Source organism: Eurosta solidaginis, chromosome 2 (genome assembly GCF_040869045.1).
Source record: "Eurosta solidaginis isolate ZX-2024a chromosome 2, ASM4086904v1, whole genome shotgun sequence".
Classification (NCBI taxonomy): Eukaryota; Metazoa; Arthropoda; class Insecta; order Diptera; family Tephritidae; genus Eurosta; species Eurosta solidaginis.
The window spans coordinates 190,562,352-190,581,865 of NC_090320.1; the positions used below are offsets into that span (position 1 = coordinate 190,562,352).

Here is a 19,514-nt window from a genome sequence, read left to right on the forward strand (position 1 = left end):
AAGTACAGATCCAACTTTGAGACGCAAATAATGAGGGGACATTCCAGGAAAATCTAAAGATTTAAAATTCTGTAGGATAATTTACTATATCCTCCTCATTATCAATTCGATCGATTGATCTGTAGGATTGTAATTCTCTCGGAATTTTGTTTTGGATCGTCCAATTTAACTCATTAACATCACTATTTTTGGCTCCTAAAATTGCGCATTCACTCAACCAAGTTAGGTTAAGATAGTTTTCACCAATATTTGGATACACGTTTGTGATGAGTTCATCCTTGTTCGAGGTAAATTGGCAAATAGCTCGGGGAATTGATATTAAGCCACTGGAACTTTTTACCGGAATCTGTCCATTTCCAATTTTTACAAGTTCGTTTGAGAAAACTTCTGCTGTTCTGTCCTGCTGCGGTTCTGTCTCTGTTAGAGATTTTTGGCGATGGAATTTTACTTAGCGAAAGTTTGAATGTGGGGGCTGGTGTCACTGAAGTTAACACACTGCTTCGTTATACCGTGGCGCAATGACGCCACTAACAGCAGTACCAGTACAGACTCATCTTCGACATAACATCAATTGTCAACACATCAACTCAATGCCGCCAGTAACGCCAATAACTCCCCTGTGCTAATCTACTTAGTACTTAGTACTGGTATTATGATTGGGTGTGTACACTCAAAATAGAATCTGTGTAAATGTAACGAAAACTTGCGTACATATTAAGAAATTATTCGTTGTTTTGAGCCACGAAAGATTTCGTAAATTCTACAAAACCGTTTTCGTGCATACCACGAAAATGTGACATGATACAAAATTAGTACATTTTACGAATATATGCGTACTATTTACAAATGTAAATTAGTACATTTTACGAATATTTGCGTACTATTTGCAAATGTAAATTAGTACATTTTACGAATATATGTGTACTATTTACTTACGAATTTCGTAAAATCTGCGGTTCTACACTGTGAGAAAAAATAAATGGAGCTTTGTTTCAATAGATAATTCAACTGATAATTTTATTTACATATGTAATGCTTAAGCTACATAACTTGAATAGAAATTAACAGTCTCATGGAATGTAAAAAGTCTTTCGTCTCATATGAATAACAACTCGGGTTTTATTTAGGTAACTTTGACGTGCTCCTACTTGACAGATCTCCAGCTTACTTAATGTTCTTTTCTTTCCCCACTACAAATAAAACACAAGTTATTAGAAGCATGGAAGCAAAGCAATAAAGAAAAACAGTCATCTTCACCACAGCACATAAAAGCTCTTAGTCATGTTTTTAGTAAACGGATTGCTTTATAATCACTAAATATATTTCTTGTTCAGAAGAAACAGTTCCAAGGTAGGGCTTTTTATGATAATGGTGAAAATATGCTTATATATCACATACATATATATGTTCATACTTACTTTTTTATTTCATTGAGTACAGCATCTATTCCTGGTTTGGACTACTCTCTAGTAGCTAATTGATAAAATTGACGATTTATGAAATCCGACATTTCAGCACATGGTTCAGGGTAGGCGATATTAAAAACATTATATATTTTAAGACAAATATCCAAAGCCTTAGCAAAATCAAAAAATTTATATGAAATGTTGTCGAAGTCAACCATAAATGGTTATGTTTCAGCTAGGTTTTCAATTAAAGATATAAACGGAGCAACAGATGATTCTGCCTTAACTTTGCCGTCATACATTTGTTTATATTCGGCTTCAGTTGAGCAAACAGCCATAAAACTTTCTCGTGAATCTTTGAGGGAATACATCCTTTTCTTGTCATTTGTTTTGTTGTTGGAAACTTTTTTGCTGATTCGAGAGCGCGGTGGTAGTGACTGCAGGATACCGAAAGCGTCGGCACTGATGTAATCTAAACGAAAAAAATCATTAAAAAGTTATGTTGATAAATAGGGCTTAAAATTAAAATAAATGTGTGAGTACCTTCTGAGTCCGTGGCTTTGTTTTTATTTACTTCGTTATATATATTGATACAGGCAAAGTCTTTGATATCTTTGATATGATTCGGGATAACTTTAAGTAGCAGTATGTTGCAAAATTCATTGAGTTTGTCAAGGACCTCACTTCTGGCGCCATATAAGTATACGAAGTCCGATTCAATCTAAAGAATAAGTTCGTATTAATTGACAATAAGTAAAAATGAGACAAGAAGTTTTACGCCAATTTCTTCTTTCTTTCTTATATAAAAATTGACATGTATTGAAATTTTAGTATAATTTTCTTGTTTTTAAAGAGGCCTACTGTTTCTTACCAAACGAAAACCATCAGGAAGTTTATATTGCGGCCAAGCATCAAAAATATTTTTTGGATCATCCTGGGTGTCTTGTATATTATTCATACGTGTTGCTGCGCAAGCGGGTCAATGTTCGATTTTTTCATTATAAGTCATTGAATAAAGGTCATTCTTTAACGCTCTAATATGTTCATCCTCATAATCCACTGCTGCTAACACTTTCTATTTTTGTTTTTTGGAGCAACCTTCTGATGTCGTCTTCCTATTAAAATTATTTTTCCAGTTCCGAAACTTGTTGGAGCTGCGTTTTTAATAGTATGACTAATAGTGAAAAATAAATTTTTATTATGTGATAATTGAATAACGTTAATAATGTCAAAAAATAATCAAAAAGAGTTTCTTCTGTGTTAATTTCAGACACACTTACTCTCTGCTTCGCACTCTTGTCAAAGTTGTGCTCCTCTTTCATACGACATACAACGCAATTTAAAACGCTAAAAAAATTATTCCAATTTCCTCCATGAGTACACTTATGCGAATATATTTGACTCATGTTGTGTACAAGGTGAACATGATTGGACATACTATGGAGCGAGTCCATATTAATACTGCAAATAAAGCAATTCATTCCAAGAATGCACACAAAACTAGCAATTGCGAAATTTTAAACAAGGGCGCAAACGTTTAGGAAAACACGCTTATAATATAAAGCGATCACTAAGGTATAAAAAATATAGATATATGTACACATAAAACCGAACAATTATTATTAAATTTCCCCACTTTACTTAAAAACTTTTGTTTAAAAATCAAATTTGAAGCACTTAAATTTTGCTTCAACTTGTTGCTTTCGCATAGCATTTTACAATAACACGTGAAGATAAAAATATGCAAAATGGCGGCAATTTAGTATATTTTACGAAAATTTTCGTACATTGTACAAATGGTAAAAAGGAATTTGTGAATTAGTACAATGTACAAAAATATTTTGTACATTATACAAAATGATTCGTACAAAGATTTTTATCATAGTTTACTAAATTGTTTCGTAAATAGTACGCACGAATTCGTATACTATACTAAAAATATTCCTTACGAAAGTCATTTCGTATTTTTTACGAAAGGTTTCGTAAAATCTAGTGTATTTGTCAAAAGTTCATTCGTATTATGAACGAAATTTCGTACATTATACGAAAATTAAGACTACGAAATTTTATTTTCAGTGTAGTATTGTGGAAATACTATTGTTACTGGGGTCCCTTTTGTGTGTGATATGGTTGTCTGCAGCAAGTGGAAGAGGTAGGAGCACCCTACCTTCCTGGTTGTAATTAGATTTGAAGTAAATTGACTCACCGAAGCAATATGGCGTAGTTCAAAAGCGACAGAATGTCATGAACTTTTCTTCCTCTAAAGAAAACTCAAAGGAGACTTAGCTTTGGTCTTGTGATAATTTTTATTATGTTGATTAAATGAATTGTATGTTAATTTGAATAAATTAACTTTCTATATTAAGGGATCCAAGCCGATTAATAAAACACGCTTTTAGTTTTTCACCGAATCGAACAATAATGGCGAACCGGAAGTTTGCCTTCTCCTTCTTCTTCTTTATTTCTTTTCTTTTTTATTCGTACATAGTTGCATTTTCCTTATATTTAAACATAGATCAGAGTTGTATTATGCTTTTCTGTACGTTCTCGACACAATGTTACAATAATGGTGCGTTTACAACTCGGCCAAACCTGACACATGATCGGCCTCGATCAAATTACTGAAAGGCAGTCCTAACAAATTTCTAGTGGATCCTGTTATGTATTCTCGTCGCACACCAGCGGTGGTTGACACCACTTTTTCATTCTATAAGCTTCAATAACTCCGTCATAGGGCAGTTGAGTAAGCTGGCAATTGTCAATATCGCGTACGACGTACCTGTCATTCCCTAACACTTTGTGTACGACATAAGGTCCCTTATATGGGGGCACGAACTTTTTGTTACTTCCGGCAGTATTGTCAACATTTCTTATTACAACAAGGTCCCCCACATTATACGTCTTACTTTGGATACCATTTTTAGCGAACCTCGTGGAGTCGTACTCCTGTCTGGCGGCAATTGATGCGACCTAAGTCTCTCCCTGCATCAGGATTCACCTTGTCTTGAAAATATTCCGTGAATTCGTCAATAATGACCCCTCGTTGCTCAACTCCGAACAAGAGTCTGCTCGGGGTATCCCGACAGGTGCTATGCATGGAATTGTTAATAGCATACTCGGCCTCTAGTAATTTCTTAACCCAATCGTCGTGGGTAATAGGATAAGTCAACTTTCATAACATGCTCTTTAGTACTCTGTTTACCCTTTCCACCTGTCCATTCGCTTGGGGAGGCGCCACAGCCACTTTAACATGGGAAATATTCCGTTTTGTCACGAACGAACTGAACTCAAGGGATGTAAAGCATGTGCCTCTGTCGCTAATGATTCGTCTAGGCCTACTATAATAATTGAATACTTATCAAGGGCAGCGATGACCTCTCGGGTGCTAGTCGAATTGGTTGGATATAGTTTAACGTATTTGGTAAACGCGTCGATGACGACTAAGATATGCTTTCTTTTGGACCTAAGTGACGGCAGTGGTCCAAGGTGGTCTATATGAATAGTGTCGAATGGTAGTGAGACTTTGGGGATAGGATGCAAAACCTTTTCTTTAGTCCGCGGTGGAGTCGCATACATTATGCACACTTCAGGCAATTTCTAACGAATTTTTCAACTTTTGGTCGCATGCTTGGAAACCAGTAGTACAACTTCAGCTTGTCTACCGTCTTCTCCACAGACAGATGCCCTAATTTGTCGTGTATCGACCGTATTACGTTATCTTCCATTTCCTGGGGCACGTATAGAGCAATCCTTTTGTCTCGACCCTTCCTATACACAACCCCATCTACTAAGATATATTCTTGGCTCTCTGAATGTTCTAACTGGCCCCGGATGGAACTTATTTCTTTCTCTCGTTCCTGGGCAACCTGTATCTGGAACTCAACATCATCGGTGTTCACAACTAGGGCTATTTGCCTTCTACTAAGGCCGTCAACATGTGGCATGGCCTCTTCTATATTTTATTTTGTAGTTGTAATTTTCGAGCTCGAGGGCCCACCTGGCTATTCGAGGGTTGAGTTGTTTTCTCTCAAGCGTCATTGTGAGAGAGTTACAATCAGTAATGATTATAAAGGTATACCCCCTAAATAGGTCCTAAACCTTCTAAGCGCGTATATGATGGACAAAGTCTCAAGCTCAAAGCTGTGAATATTTGATTCGGCTGGAGTAGCCGTTTTAGAGAAGTACGAAACTGAATGGAATCTCTTATCGTCTTGACGTTGCAGTAACACTGCACCAAATCCTACGCTACTAGCGTCGCAGTGAAGTTCGGTTTCCTTCGTCGGATTAAATATAGACAATACAGGACTTTTGGTTAATCTGGATTTAAGTTCATTAAAGGCATCAAGGCATTTTATATCAAAGTCAAAAGGAGAGTTTCTACGGAGTAGATTCTGTAAAGGCTTGGCTATTTGGGAGAAGGACGGCACAAAACGGCGGAAGTAAGAGAAAATTCCGATACAGGACTGTAAATGTTTAGCATTTGTCGGAACAGGGAAATTCAGGATACTTTTAATATGAGAACTATTTGGCAGTATTCCTGATCGTGATGCGATGTATCCTAAATAATCTATCTCGTCATATCCGAACTTACATTTCCCGAGATTGAGCTTCAGCGCCCGCAGGGTAAGCCGTTCTAATACTAACCTAAGAAGGGACTTGTGCTCTTTACAATCCTGAGTCGCTATAATAATGTCATCCATGTAAATTATCATCTTTCTAGTTTCGATCAAATCCCTAAAAATATTATTGATAAATCGTTGAAATACGGCAGGAGCATTTTTCAGCCCAAACGGCATTTTCAAGTATTCATATTGGCCGTGAGGCGTTACGAAAGCAGTCAAGGGAACGGATTCGGAAGCCATTTGCACTTAGTGGAAGCCACTTTTCAAATCTAAAACCGAAAAGTAGTTCTTATTTTCCAAGTACTCTATACAGTCATCTATAAGGGGCAGTGGGTAATTGTCCCAATACCCTATAGTCCACGCACATTCGGACTTTACCATTTTTCTTCTTAACTAGCACTATTGCTGATGCGTATGGTGAATCACTAGGTCTTATGATTCCATCTCGACAAAGTTCATCAATGATGGTTTGAACTTCATTTCTCTCGGAATAGGAAAGTCTACGCGGCGCACAATGAAAAGGTACATCAGTCGTCAAATGTATCTTCATTTCGTATTTATAAGGTTCTTGTCTCATATCAGGATTGAGATACGTATTCCCTATAAGTTTCTCTAAATCTTTTTGCTGGTATTTGGTTAGTTTAGTATCTATGTCTATATTCTTCTCATCTTCCGGGATGTCAATGCAAAAAATATCAGGTACGTCGACCGCTGTATCGGCAGTGGTATTATAATCAATCTTACCTAAGGAGTCAGTGACAGCATCACTTTCATATTTTTTTCTCAATGGGTGTTTTAGTTTTGTAACCTCGAAGTGTGCGTCGGAATCAGTTAAAAACTTCTGTACTTCATTCAAGCTATGATTATTGACAATATTTCTAATATATAAAAGTTTCTTCTTAGTATATCTCTTTCTCATATTAGTGAGTCTAATATCAAACTTGCTAAGAAAGTCTCGTCCCAAAATAACTGGCATACTCATATTCTTATCTTCAATAACGTTTAATTCAATTTCTTTTATTTGTTTGAGGAATTCAATATTACATTTACTTTTAAAAAGTATTTTGATTCTGCATCCACCGATACCTTTGTAACCAGGGATTTCATCGGGGGTGAAGTTTGGCCAAAGTTGTTTTGGGATGGAGGACAACTGAATTAAATTAATAGGACTGCCGGTATCAAAAAGGGAAACAACGTTAATAGTGATTAATTTTATAGGAGTTTTGAAAACTATACTCACTGAATTATATTCGCCGATGACATCAACTGGTTCATGTTGTTGTTGTTCATCTTCGTATCCAGTGATTTATGCTATTTCCCGCTTCCTCAATATCTTGGCCGGGTTTGGACAAGAATGGTGGTCATGGCCCATCTGCCAACATTTAAAGCAAGAGCCATCTAGACGTGTTGGGAATAGACAGTTTGGCTTTATGTGCCCATTCCTAGAACAATTGTAACATTTTAGTTTTCAGCTTGCTTTTGCTCTATCTGCCGTTGGTTGGATAGTTGCGTCCGATGGTTGGGTGGTTGTGTCACACCTGACATGAAATACCTGTGTTGATATCGGTTGATTTACGCCTTGAGCTCCTCCACATTTCGTGCCGTCATGAGGATTTCGATATGTGGAGTTGAGTTACAAATGTCATCAATAATAAAGCCTATCAGTTCGGTTTCGTCGATATTGGCTCGTTTACCAATCGCCTGCATGGTGAGCGTATAGATTTGTCTTCGCAATAACAAAATTTCCAAACGTTTTTTTAGAGCTATAACCTCGGACTCTAATTCGGCTTGCTTGGCGTCGGCGGCACTACACACAGCGGTGTTGTCAGTGGTATTGATATCGGTGGCTCTGAGACTAGTGGCAGCAGCGGAGTCCTTAGGGGCAGCAATGTTGGTGACGGCAGCAATGTTATCGTAAACGGCAGCTACGTCAGTGACGTCATTGACGGCGAATATATTGATGGTGGGAGGAGTGCTATTGACAGTGGCGATAGTATTGGTAACGGCAGTGGCGTCGGCAGAGGTATTGTTGGTTGCGGCAGTGACATCGGCAGAGGTACTGTCGGTTGCGGCAGTCACGTCGGCACATGTAATAATGGTTGCGGCAGTGGTCTCTGTGGCGACCGGAGTATTAGTGGCAGCATTGGTATCAGTAGCGGCAGTGTCGTCTGTATTGGCACCTATGCCACCAGTTAAAACAGTGGCAGCATAAGGGGCATTAGCGGCAACGTTATGGGTGGTTCCAATTGCAGCAGTTTCACCATTGGAGGTGATGTTAGTGGATGTTGAATGAGCGGTCACTCCTGGCGATGGCAAAGTCCAATCGTTGTTATCACCCACTACATTATTCAAAAGTTCTCGTAGTTGCTGTAGCGTAGCCGATGGTGGAAAATGTATTCCTGCCTGTCGCAAGGCGTTCATGACATCTTCCCTAGTATTTGGCATGTTGATTTTATATATAATATTATTTTTCGTTTTTTCCGGGCGAACCTCACACCTGAGTTGTAAATTTGAATAAATTAACTCTCCATGTTAAGGGATCCAAGCCGATTAATAAAACACGCTTTTAGTTTTTCACCGAATCGAATAATAATGGCGAACCGGAAGTTCGCCTTCTCCTTCTTCTTCTTTATTTCTTTTCTTTCTTATTCGTACATAGTTGCATTTTCCTTATATTTAAACATAGATCAGAGTTGTATTCTGCTTTTCTTAATCTGTACATAATAGCACGTTCCCGACACAATGTTACAATAATGGTGCGTTTACATGTACAAAGAACTTTGATTTTACGTTGAATAGGATGCAATTTAGATTACATTAGTTTTAGGATATATTTGGTGAAAATTTGCTGGTATGTATCCAATTGAAAAAGTAGGTAAAATGTGCTGACGGATAAAGTTGGCTGCATAGCCCGAACTTTATTTTACAAACTATGCCGCGTTCCACTGAGTTGGAACCTTATTGTACAAACTATGCCGCGTCCCACTAAATGGGATATTTGCTATTTTTAGGGTTACATTGTCCACTCCAGAGTGTATTTTACTCAAAACCATCCATTTTCTTTTCTCAATATTAATTTTGAGCTTGTTTTGACATAGCCATTTATATACAGAGTCTATATCCGCTTGTATTTTTGACATGGCTTCAGTTACGGATGGGCAGCTTATCGTCAACAATGCATCATCTACAAATTGTCTTATTTTACAGTGACTCAAACAAGTTTTAATATCATCTATATAGGGGGTATTCCATCCCATTTCGACCAATTTTGAACCCGACCCCTTTAGAATTGAAAGTTGTTCTTCTTTTTCTAGCTTACGAAAGACGTTTTTCAGAATTTTTTCATCCAACTCAAAAAGAGTTATGAATTTTAAAAAAACACCGTTTTTGTTTTCAAAATGCTATAACTTTTTCAAAAATTTACCGTTTGGGATCTTTTTTTTTTTAATTTGTTTTTAAATGTACTTTTCGGAAAAAATACAAAAAAATTTTTAAAGTTTTTTTTTTGTAATTTTTCAGTTTTTCGAGATTTTTCGAATTTCGCTCTTTTCTTTTTGTCTCATAAAAAACTTCACTCAATTCTGCAATCATCCCCACTAATCCCGGAGTGGGCCGCTTTTTTTTTTTTTATTTAATTGAAAAACTGAAAAATTACAAAAAAACTTTAAACATTTTTTTGTATTTTTTCCGAAAAGTACATTTAAAAACAAATTTTTAAAAAATAAAAGATCCCAAAGGCAATTTTTGAAAAAGTTATAGCATTTTGGAAACAAAACGGTGAAAAAGTTATAGCATGTTGAAAACAAAAACGGTGTTTTTTTAAAAATTCATAACTTTTTTTGAGTTGGATGAAAAAATTCTGAAAAACGTCTTTCGTAAGCTAGAAAAATAAGAAAAACTTTCAGCCAATTCTAAAGGGGTCGGGTTCAAAATTGGTCGAAATGGGATGGAATATCCCATATATAAAAATGAAATGATGTTCGTTACCGTCCATGTTTTGGGGCCGATACGAGGCCAATTTTATTCGTTCTTTTTTCATACTATAGGGATCAAATAGGGGAAGGGTTTTAGCAAAAAAAAAAAATATTTCTAGGGTCTTGAGATATAGGTCAAAACGTGGACCCGGATAACCTTACTATGTGTTTGTATAATATGGGTATCAAATGGAAGCTTCTGATGAGTACTTTAATGTGGGGTACTTTTCGTACCCCTAGGTGACTAGGGTCTCGAGATATAGGCCAAAGTGTGGAACCGGGTACCCCAAGAATGTGTTTATACAGTATGGATATCAAATGAAAGCTGTTGAAAATGACCAACACGTTTATTTTACTCCTGAAAACGCAGCGCTTAGAACAACAAGTGCACCGTCTACAACTTTGACTGCCTTTTCATTTATGTCAATCCGACGATTTTGCAAGAACATTGCTATATGCAGAAGTGCCACAATATTTCACATGGGATAAATCCAGGAAAACATTTCAAAGGCGAAAACAAGGAAAACCAGTTCAAGGTTATCCTAATGTGTTCTCAACAGATGCTTTAGGATGCATTTATGCAGTTCATCCAAATAATGCTGAGTGTTTTTACTTGCCAATGTTGTTAATTAATGTTCGTGGCCCAACATCATTCCAAGGTTTAAGAGCAATTAATGGTGTATTGTCCGCTACATATCGTGAAGCATGTCAACAATTAAATTTGTTGGAGGATGATAAGCTTTGGGAAGATACGCTTGCCATTTCAGCTGTAATAGCCAGTCCACATCAAATACGAACATTATTTTCGATAATAATTGCAATGTGCTCCCCATCTAATCCATTGGAATTATGGAATAATTTCAAAGATTATATGGCAGATGATATTTTAAACCAAATGCGTCGAAATATTCACATTGGAAATTTGCAATGAAGCATTGATAAGGATTGACGACATTTGTTTGCCGATTTCAAACAAATCTTTAGTACAATTGGGCATGCCAGCGGCAAATCGTCCAATGCATGATATTTTCAATCGAGAACTGGAGCGTGAATACCATTATGATTGTAATCAACTAAACACATTTGTAACATCAAATTTAACGAAATTGAATGACCAACAGCAACATGTTTATGATACAATCATGAATAATGTTAGCCATGGAACTGGTGGATTGCTTTTCTTGGATGCTGCTGGGGGAACAGGCAAAACCTTTTTGATTTCATTGATATTAGCAACAATTCGATCAGATAAAAACGTTGCATTGGCACTCGCTTCTTCCGGAATTGCGGCTACATTACTGGAAGGCGGTCGCACAGCACATTCTGCATTAAAGTTGCCTTTGAATATGCAGGTAAATGAAACACCAACATATAATATTTCGAAAACATCTGGAATGGCAAAAGTTCTTAAAGTATGTAAGCTCATCGTATGGAACGAGTGTACTATGGCACACAAGAAATCAGTGGAAGCACTTGATAGACCTGTGAAAGATCTACGAGGAAGCCAAACAGTCTTTGGAGGTGCCATGATTTTATTGGCTGGATATTTCAGGCAAATATTATCTGTGACCCCAAAATCCACGGCTGCAGATGAAATCAATGCATGCTTAAAATCATCGTATTTATGGAGACATGTAAACACGCTTACACTTATCCAAACGTACGTGTTCAAGTACAAAACGATCCGTCAGCAGCTGAATTTTCACAGCAATTACTGAAAATCGGAAATGGCCAAATGTCTGTCGACCCAACAGGAATGATTACATTGCCTAACAATTTCTGCACTTTTGCCCAGTCTAAAGAGGCAGTGATACAGAGTGTGTTTCCAAACATAGTTCAACATTACAAAAACTATGATTGGCTCAGCGAAAGAGCAATTTTAGCTGGGAAAAATAAGGACGTCAATAATATAAATGCAGCTATTCTGGATCAAATACCTGGTGACATAGTTGCATATAAGTCAATGGACACCATTACTGATCAAGATGATGTCGTAAATTATCGAACTGAATTCTTAAACTCACTCGATTTGCCAGGCCCACCACCTCATAATTTACGATTAAAAATTGGAGCACCGATTATTATGCTGCGCAAAATTAATGTGCCACGATTTTGCAACGGTACCAGACTCGCTGCGAAGAACGCTGCGGGTAACGTTATCGAAGCAAGAATCCTGAATTGCTCGCTTATAATAATTTCATATTTATTTACATATTCGAGCAGCTGTTCTTTTACAATTTTCTCTATTATTTTTTCATCGCTAGGTAACGTATTTATTGGCCGTATTTCTTCTGGTTTTACTGTTCCTTTAACCTTTTCAACTGGTATAATTGTAGACGTTTTCCAGCATGCACCACTATTAAAACTTTCATTAACTATGCTAGTATAATAGTGTCCTAAGTACACCATACTATCTTTGAAGACACCTTCTGCTAGAATGTTTTTCCACCATATTTATTTTGTAATGTTGCCGCTGTAAGTAAGAGCTGCTCCACATTTATTTTTAAGTTCAAATAAATTTCTATTTATGTCTACCTCAGCTGGCATAATGGTTTCAATACTACTACGGATTATTCTTATACTTTCAACAAAAAACTGACTTAATTGTATTGCAATTTCGTAATCTTCCTCAACATAAGTGTTGTTCATAAAAACTCGTTTTATTTGAGAATTCTCGTGGTTCATATTTACAGCATATTTTAAACATTTCCACATTAGCCTTTGGTTGCTACTGTTGATTGTGATTTTATTCCCCATGTATTTCTTCGTTTTAAGCTTGATTACTCTTTTGTAGTGTCGTTTAATATCATTTTAATTCTCCCATGAGTTTGATATCTTTGCCAACTTGTAAAGTTCATATTTTTGCTTATTCAGTTCAGTAAGTCACGATGGTACCACTTATTCATTAGTTTGATTTGAACTTGCTTTTCAAATATCATCGTATTCATTACGTCTTCCAAAATGTTATTTATCACTATGACTTTCTCATCGATCTCACAGTTTGTAAGTTCGGCCAGATTATAGTTCCTAAGGTGATTTAATAAATTTTCCCCCGTATAGTTGTCCCAGCTTAAGCGGTTTTTATACACTCTCATTTTGTAGTTTTTTTGTACAGGCAGTTTGAAGCAAATTGTTTCGTGATCTGATATTCTTTGATTCTCTAAATTTTGTATTTCGATATCATCGCTATCGCTACAACACACCACATATTATTGTTCATATTGCTGTTGTATATTACTTTAAAGCTAATCAATTTTTGAATACACCACCTGTGTGTTGGCTGTGTGAATCACACCTTGCTCGGTTATATCCAACAATATTAAGTTCTGACTCACTGACATTCTCTGTGGTATGAGTCTCTGTACAAAAAACAAAATTAAGAGCTTCTTCTTCTATCATTCTTTCAACTTCTTCCTTATTGGATGTTATACTGTTTGTATTAAGGTATATGTACTTCATTTTATTTTTCCTCTGTCGTTGTTTAATGTTATCGTTTAGATTGATCGCCTCATATTTTTTTAATTGCTAATACCCGAGCTTACTTTTCCTTTTTTGCAATTTGTTCACATATCAAGGACATTCTTTGTCAAATGTGTCATGATTTATGTCTAACGGCAGGTTTAATTTTTCCTTTGCTTTAATACAATTTAAATATTTATAAAACGTTACACGTGAATTATGGCTGGCATGGCATTTGTGACAGGCTTCATCATTTTTGCATTCCGCAGATTGTGTGACGCCACTAACAGCAGTACCAGTACACTCTCATCTTCGACATAACATCAATTGTCAACATTTCAACTCAATGCCGCCAGTAACGCCAATAACTCCCCTGTGCTAATCTACTTAGTACTTAGTACTGGTATTATGATTGGGTGTGTACACTCAAAATAGAATATGTGTAAATGCAACGAAAACTTGCGTACATATTAAGAAATTATTCGTTGTTTTGAGCCACGAAAGATTTCGTAAATTCTACAAAACCGTTTTCGTGCATACCACGAAAATGTGACATGATACAAAATTAGTACATTTTACGAATATATGCGTACTATTTACAAATGTAAATTAGTACATTTTACGAATATTTGCGTACTATTTGCAAATGTAAATTAGTACATTTTACGAATATATGTGTACTATTTACTTACGAATTTCGTAAAATCTGCGGTTCTACACTGTGAGAAAAAATAAATGGAGCTTTGGTTCAATAGATAATTCAACTGATAATTTTATTTACATATGTAATGCTTAAGCTACATAACTTGAATAGAAATTAACAGTCTCATGGAATGTAAAAAGTCTTTCGTCTCATATGAATAACAACTCGGGTTTTATTTAGGTAACTTTGACGTGCTCCTACTTGGCAGATCTCCAGCTTACTTAATGTTCTTTTCTTTCCCCACTACAAATAAAACACAAGTTATTAGAAGCATGGAAGCAAAGCAATAAAGAAAAACAGTCATCTTCACCACAGCACATAAAAGCTCTTAGTCATGTTTTTAGTAAACGGATTGCTTTATAATCACTAAATATATTTCTTGTTCAGAAGAAACAGTTCCAAGGCAGGGCTTTTTATGATAATGGTGAAAATATGCTTATATATCACATACATATATATGTTCATACTTACTTTTTTATTTCATTGAGTACAGCATCTATTCCTGGTTTGGACTACTCTCTAGTAGCTAATTGATAAAATTGACGATTTATGAAATCCGACATTTCAGCGCATGGTTCAGGGTAGGCGATATTACAAACATTATATATTTTAAGACAAATATCAAAAGCCTTAGCAAAATCAAAAAATTTATATGAAATGTTGTCGAAGTCAACCATAAATGGTTATGTTTCAGCTAGGTTTTCAATTAAAGATATAAACGGAGCAACAGATGATTCTGCCTTAACTTTGCCGTCATACATTTGTTTATATTCGGCTTCAGTTGAGCAAACAGCCATAAAACTTTCTCGTGAATCTTTGAGGGAATACATCCTTTTCTTGTCATTTGTTTTGTTGTTGGAAACTTTTTTGCTGATTCGAGAGCGCGGTGGTAGTGACTGCAGGATACCGAAAGCGTCGGCACTGATGTAATCTAAACGAAAAAAATCATTAAAAAGTTATGTTGATAAATAGGGCTTAAAATTAAAATAAATGTGTGAGTACCTTCTGAGTCCGTGGCTTTGTTTTTATTTACTTCGTTATATATATTGATACAGGCAAAGTCTTTGATATCTTTGATATGATTCGGGATAACTTTAAGTAGCAGTATGTTGCAAAATTCATTGAGTTTGTCAAGGACCTCACTTCTGGCGCCATATAAGTATACGAAGTCCGATTCAATCTAAAGAATAAGTTCGTATTAATTGACAATAAGTAAAAATGAGACAAGAAGTTTTACGCCAATTTCTTCTTTCTTTCTTATATAAAAATTGACATGTATTGAAATTTTAGTATAATTTTCTTGTTTTTAAAGAGGCCTACTGTTTCTTACCAAACGAAAACCATCAGGAAGTTTATATTGCGGCCAAGCATCAAAAATATTTTTTGGATCATCCTGGGTGTCTTGTATATTATTCATACGTGTTGCTGCGCAAGCGGGTCAATGTTCGATTTTTTCATTATAAGTCATTGAATAAAGGTCATTCTTTAACGCTCTAATATGTTCATCCTCATAATCCACTGCTGCTAACACTTTCTATTTTTGTTTTTTGGAGCAACCTTCTGATGTCGTCTTCCTATTAAAATTATTTTTCCAGTTCCGAAACTTGTTGGAGCTGCGTTTTTAATAGTATGACTAATAGTGAAAAATAAATTTTTATTATGTGATAATTGAATAACGTTAATAATGTCAAAAAATAATCAAAAAGAGTTTCTTCTGTGTTAATTTCAGACACACTTACTCTCTGCTTCGCACTCTTGTCAAAGTTGTGCTCCTCTTTCATACGACATACAACGCAATTTAAAACGCTAAAAAAATTATTCCAATTTCCTCCATGAGTACACTTATGCGAATATATTTGACTCATGTTGTGTACAAGGTGAACATGATTGGACATACTATGGAGCGAGTCCATATTAATACTGCAAATAAAGCAATTCATTCCAAGAATGCACACAAAACTAGCAATTGCGAAATTTTAAACAAGGGCGCAAACGTTTAGGAAAACACGCTTATAATATAAAGCGATCACTAAGGTATAAAAAATATAGATATATGTACACATAAAACCGAACAATTATTATTAAATTTCCCCACTTTACTTAAAAACTTTTGTTTAAAAATCAAATTTGAAGCACTTAAATTTTGCTTCAACTTGTTGCTTTCGCATAGCATTTTACAATAACACGTGAAGATAAAAATATGCAAAATGGCGGCAATTTAGTATATTTTACGAAAATTTTCGTACATTGTACAAATGGTAAAAAGGAATTTGTGAATTAGTACAATGTACAAAAATATTTTGTACATTATACAAAATGATTCGTACAAAGATTTTTATCATAGTTTACTAAATTGTTTCGTAAATAGTACGCACGAATTCGTATACTATACTAAAAATATTCCTTACGAAAGTCATTTCGTATTTTTTACGAAAGGTTTCGTAAAATCTAGTGTATTTGTCAAAAGTTCATTCGTATTATGAACGAAATTTCGTACATTATACGAAAATTAAGACTACGAAATTTTATTTTCAGTGTAGTATTGTGGAAATACTATTGTTACTGGGGTCCCTTTTGTGTGTGATATGGTTGTCTGCAGCAAGTGGAAGAGGTAGGAGCACCCTACCTTCCTGGTTGTAATTAGATTTGAAGTAAATTGACTCACCGAAGCAATATGGCGTAGTTCAAAAGCGACAGAATGTCATGAACATTTCTTCCTCTAAAGAAAACTCAAAGGAGACTTAGCTTTGGTCTTGTGATAATTTTTATTATGTTGATTAAATGAATTGTATGTTAATTTGAATAAATTAACTTTCTATGTTAAGGGATCCAAGCCGATTAATAAAACACGCTTTTAGTTTTTCACCGAATCGAACAATAATGGCGAACCGGAAGTTTGCCTTCTCCTTCTTCTTCTTTATTTCTTTTCTTTTTTATTCGTACATAGTTACATTTTCCTTATATTTAAACATAGATCAGAGTTGTATTATGCTTTTCTGTACGTTCTCGACACAATGTTACAATAATGGTGCGTTTACAACTCGGCCAAACCTGACACATGATCGGCCTCGATCAAATTACTGAAAGGCAGTCCTAACAAATTTCTAGTGGATCCTGTTATGTATTCTCGTCGCACACCAGCGGTGGTTGACACCACTTTTTCATTCTATAAGCTTCAATAACTCCGTCATAGGGCAGTTGAGTAAGCTGGCAATTGTCAATATCGCGTACGACGTACCTGTCATTCCCTAACACTTTGTGTACGACATAAGGTCCCTTATATGGGGGCACGAACTTTTTGTTACTTCCGGCAGTATTGTCAACATTTCTTATTACAACAAGGTCCTCCACATTATACGTCTTACTTTGGATACCATTTTTAGCGAACCTCGCGGAGTCGTACTCCTGTCTGGCGGCAATTGATGCGACCTAAGTCTCTCCCTGCATCAGGATTCACCTTGTCTTGAAAATATTCCGTGAATTCGTCAATAATGACCCCTCGTTGCTCAACTCCGAACAAGAGTCTGCTCGGGGTATCCCGACAGGTGCTATGCATGGAATTGTTAATAGCATACTCGGCCTCTAGTAATTTCTTAACCCAATCGTCGTGGGTAATAGGATAAGTCAACTTTCATAACATGCTCTTTAGTACTCTGTTTACCCTTTCCACCTGTCCATTCGCTTGGGGAGGCGCCACAGCCACTTTAACATGGGAAATATTCCGTTTTGTCACGAACGAACTGAACTCAAGGGATGTAAAGCATGTGCCTCTGTCGCTAATGATTCGTCTAGGCCTACTATAATAATTGAATACTTATCAAGGGCAGCGATGACCTCTCGGGTGCTAGTCGAATTGGTTGGATATAGTTTAACGTATTTGGTAAACGCGTCGATGACGACTAAGATATGCTTTCTTTTGGACCTAAGTGACGGCAGTGGTCCAAGGTGGTCTATATGAATAGTTTCGAATGGTAGTGAGACTTTGGGGATAGGATGCAAAACCTTTTCTTTAGTCCGCGGTGGAGTCGCATACATTATGCACACTTCAGGCAATTTCTAACGAATTTTTCAACTTTTGGTCGCATGCTTGGAAACCAGTAGTACAACTTCAGCTTGTCTACCGTCTTCTCCACAGACAGATGCCCTAATTTGTCGTGTATCGACCGTATTACGTTATCTTCCATTTCCTGGCGCACGTATAGAGCAATCCTTTTGTCTCGACCCTTCCTATACACAACCCCATCTACTAAGATATATTCTTGGCTCTCTGAATGTTCTAACTGGCCCCGGATGAAACTTATTTCTTTCTCTCGTTCCTGGGCAACCTGTATCTGGAACTCAACATCATCGGTGTTCACAACTAGGGCTATTTGCCTTCTACTAAGGCCGTCAACATGTGGCATGGCCTCTTCTATATTTTATTTTGTAGTTGTAATTTTCGAGCTCGAGGGCCCACCTGGCTATTCGAGGGTTGAGTTGTTTTCTCTCAAGCGTCATTGTGAGAGAGTTACAATCAGTAATGATTATAAAGGTATACCCCCTAAATAGGTCCTAAACCTTCTAAGCGCGTATATGATGGACAAAGTCTCAAGCTCAAAGCTGTGAATATTTGATTCGGCTGGAGTAGCCGTTTTAGAGAAGTACGAAACTGAATGGAATCTCTTATCGTCTTGACGTTGCAGTAATACTGCACCAAATCCTACGCTACTAGCGTCGCAGTGAAGTTCGGTTTCCTTCGTCGGATTAAATATAGACAATACAGGACTTTTGGTTAATCTGGATTTAAGTTCATTAAAGGCATCAAAGCATTTTATATCAAAGTCAAAAGGAGAGTTTCTACGGAGTAGATTCTGTAAAGGCTTGGCTATTTGGGAGAAGGACGGCACAAAACGGCGGAAGTAAGAGAAAATTCCGATACAGGACTGTAAATGTTTAGCATTTGTCGGAACAGGGAAATTCAGGATACTTTTAATATGAGAACTATTTGGCAGTATTCCTGATCGTGATGCGATGTATCCTAAATAATCTATCTCGTCATATCCGAACTTACATTTCCCGAGATTGAGCTTCAGCGCCCGCAGGGTAAGCCGTTCTAATACTAACCTAAGAAGGGACTTGTGCTCTTCACAATCCTGAGTCGCTATAATAATGTCATCCATGTAAATTATCATCTTTCTAGTTTCGATCAAATCCCTAAAAATATTATTGATAAATCGTTGAAATACGGCAGGAGCATTTTTCAGCCCAAACGGCATTTTCAAGTATTCATATTGGCCGTGAGGCGTTACGAAAGCAGTCAAGGGAACGGATTCGGAAGCCATTTGCACTTAGTGGAAGCCACTTTTCAAAT

The 19,514-nt window shown here is 36.4% G+C and overlaps 1 protein-coding gene and 2 long non-coding RNA genes across 7 annotated transcripts in view; 1 reads left to right on the plus strand and 2 right to left on the minus strand.

Moving 5' to 3' along the window:
• Mnn1 (menin 1) overlaps positions 1-19,514 on the plus strand; it is a 326,319-nt gene that overhangs the window by 234,438 nt on the left and 72,367 nt on the right. The window lies entirely within an intron of this gene.
• Positions 1,779-5,381, minus strand: LOC137242504 (uncharacterized). Its single transcript, XR_010950266.1, has 3 exons — positions 2,278-5,381; positions 1,950-2,127; positions 1,779-1,878 (listed from the first exon to the last, which is right to left on the minus strand). It is a non-coding gene; the product is annotated as an uncharacterized lncRNA (long non-coding RNA).
• Positions 14,996-16,809, minus strand: LOC137242505 (uncharacterized). Its single transcript, XR_010950267.1, has 3 exons — positions 15,495-16,809; positions 15,167-15,344; positions 14,996-15,095 (listed from the first exon to the last, which is right to left on the minus strand). It is a non-coding gene; the product is annotated as an uncharacterized lncRNA (long non-coding RNA).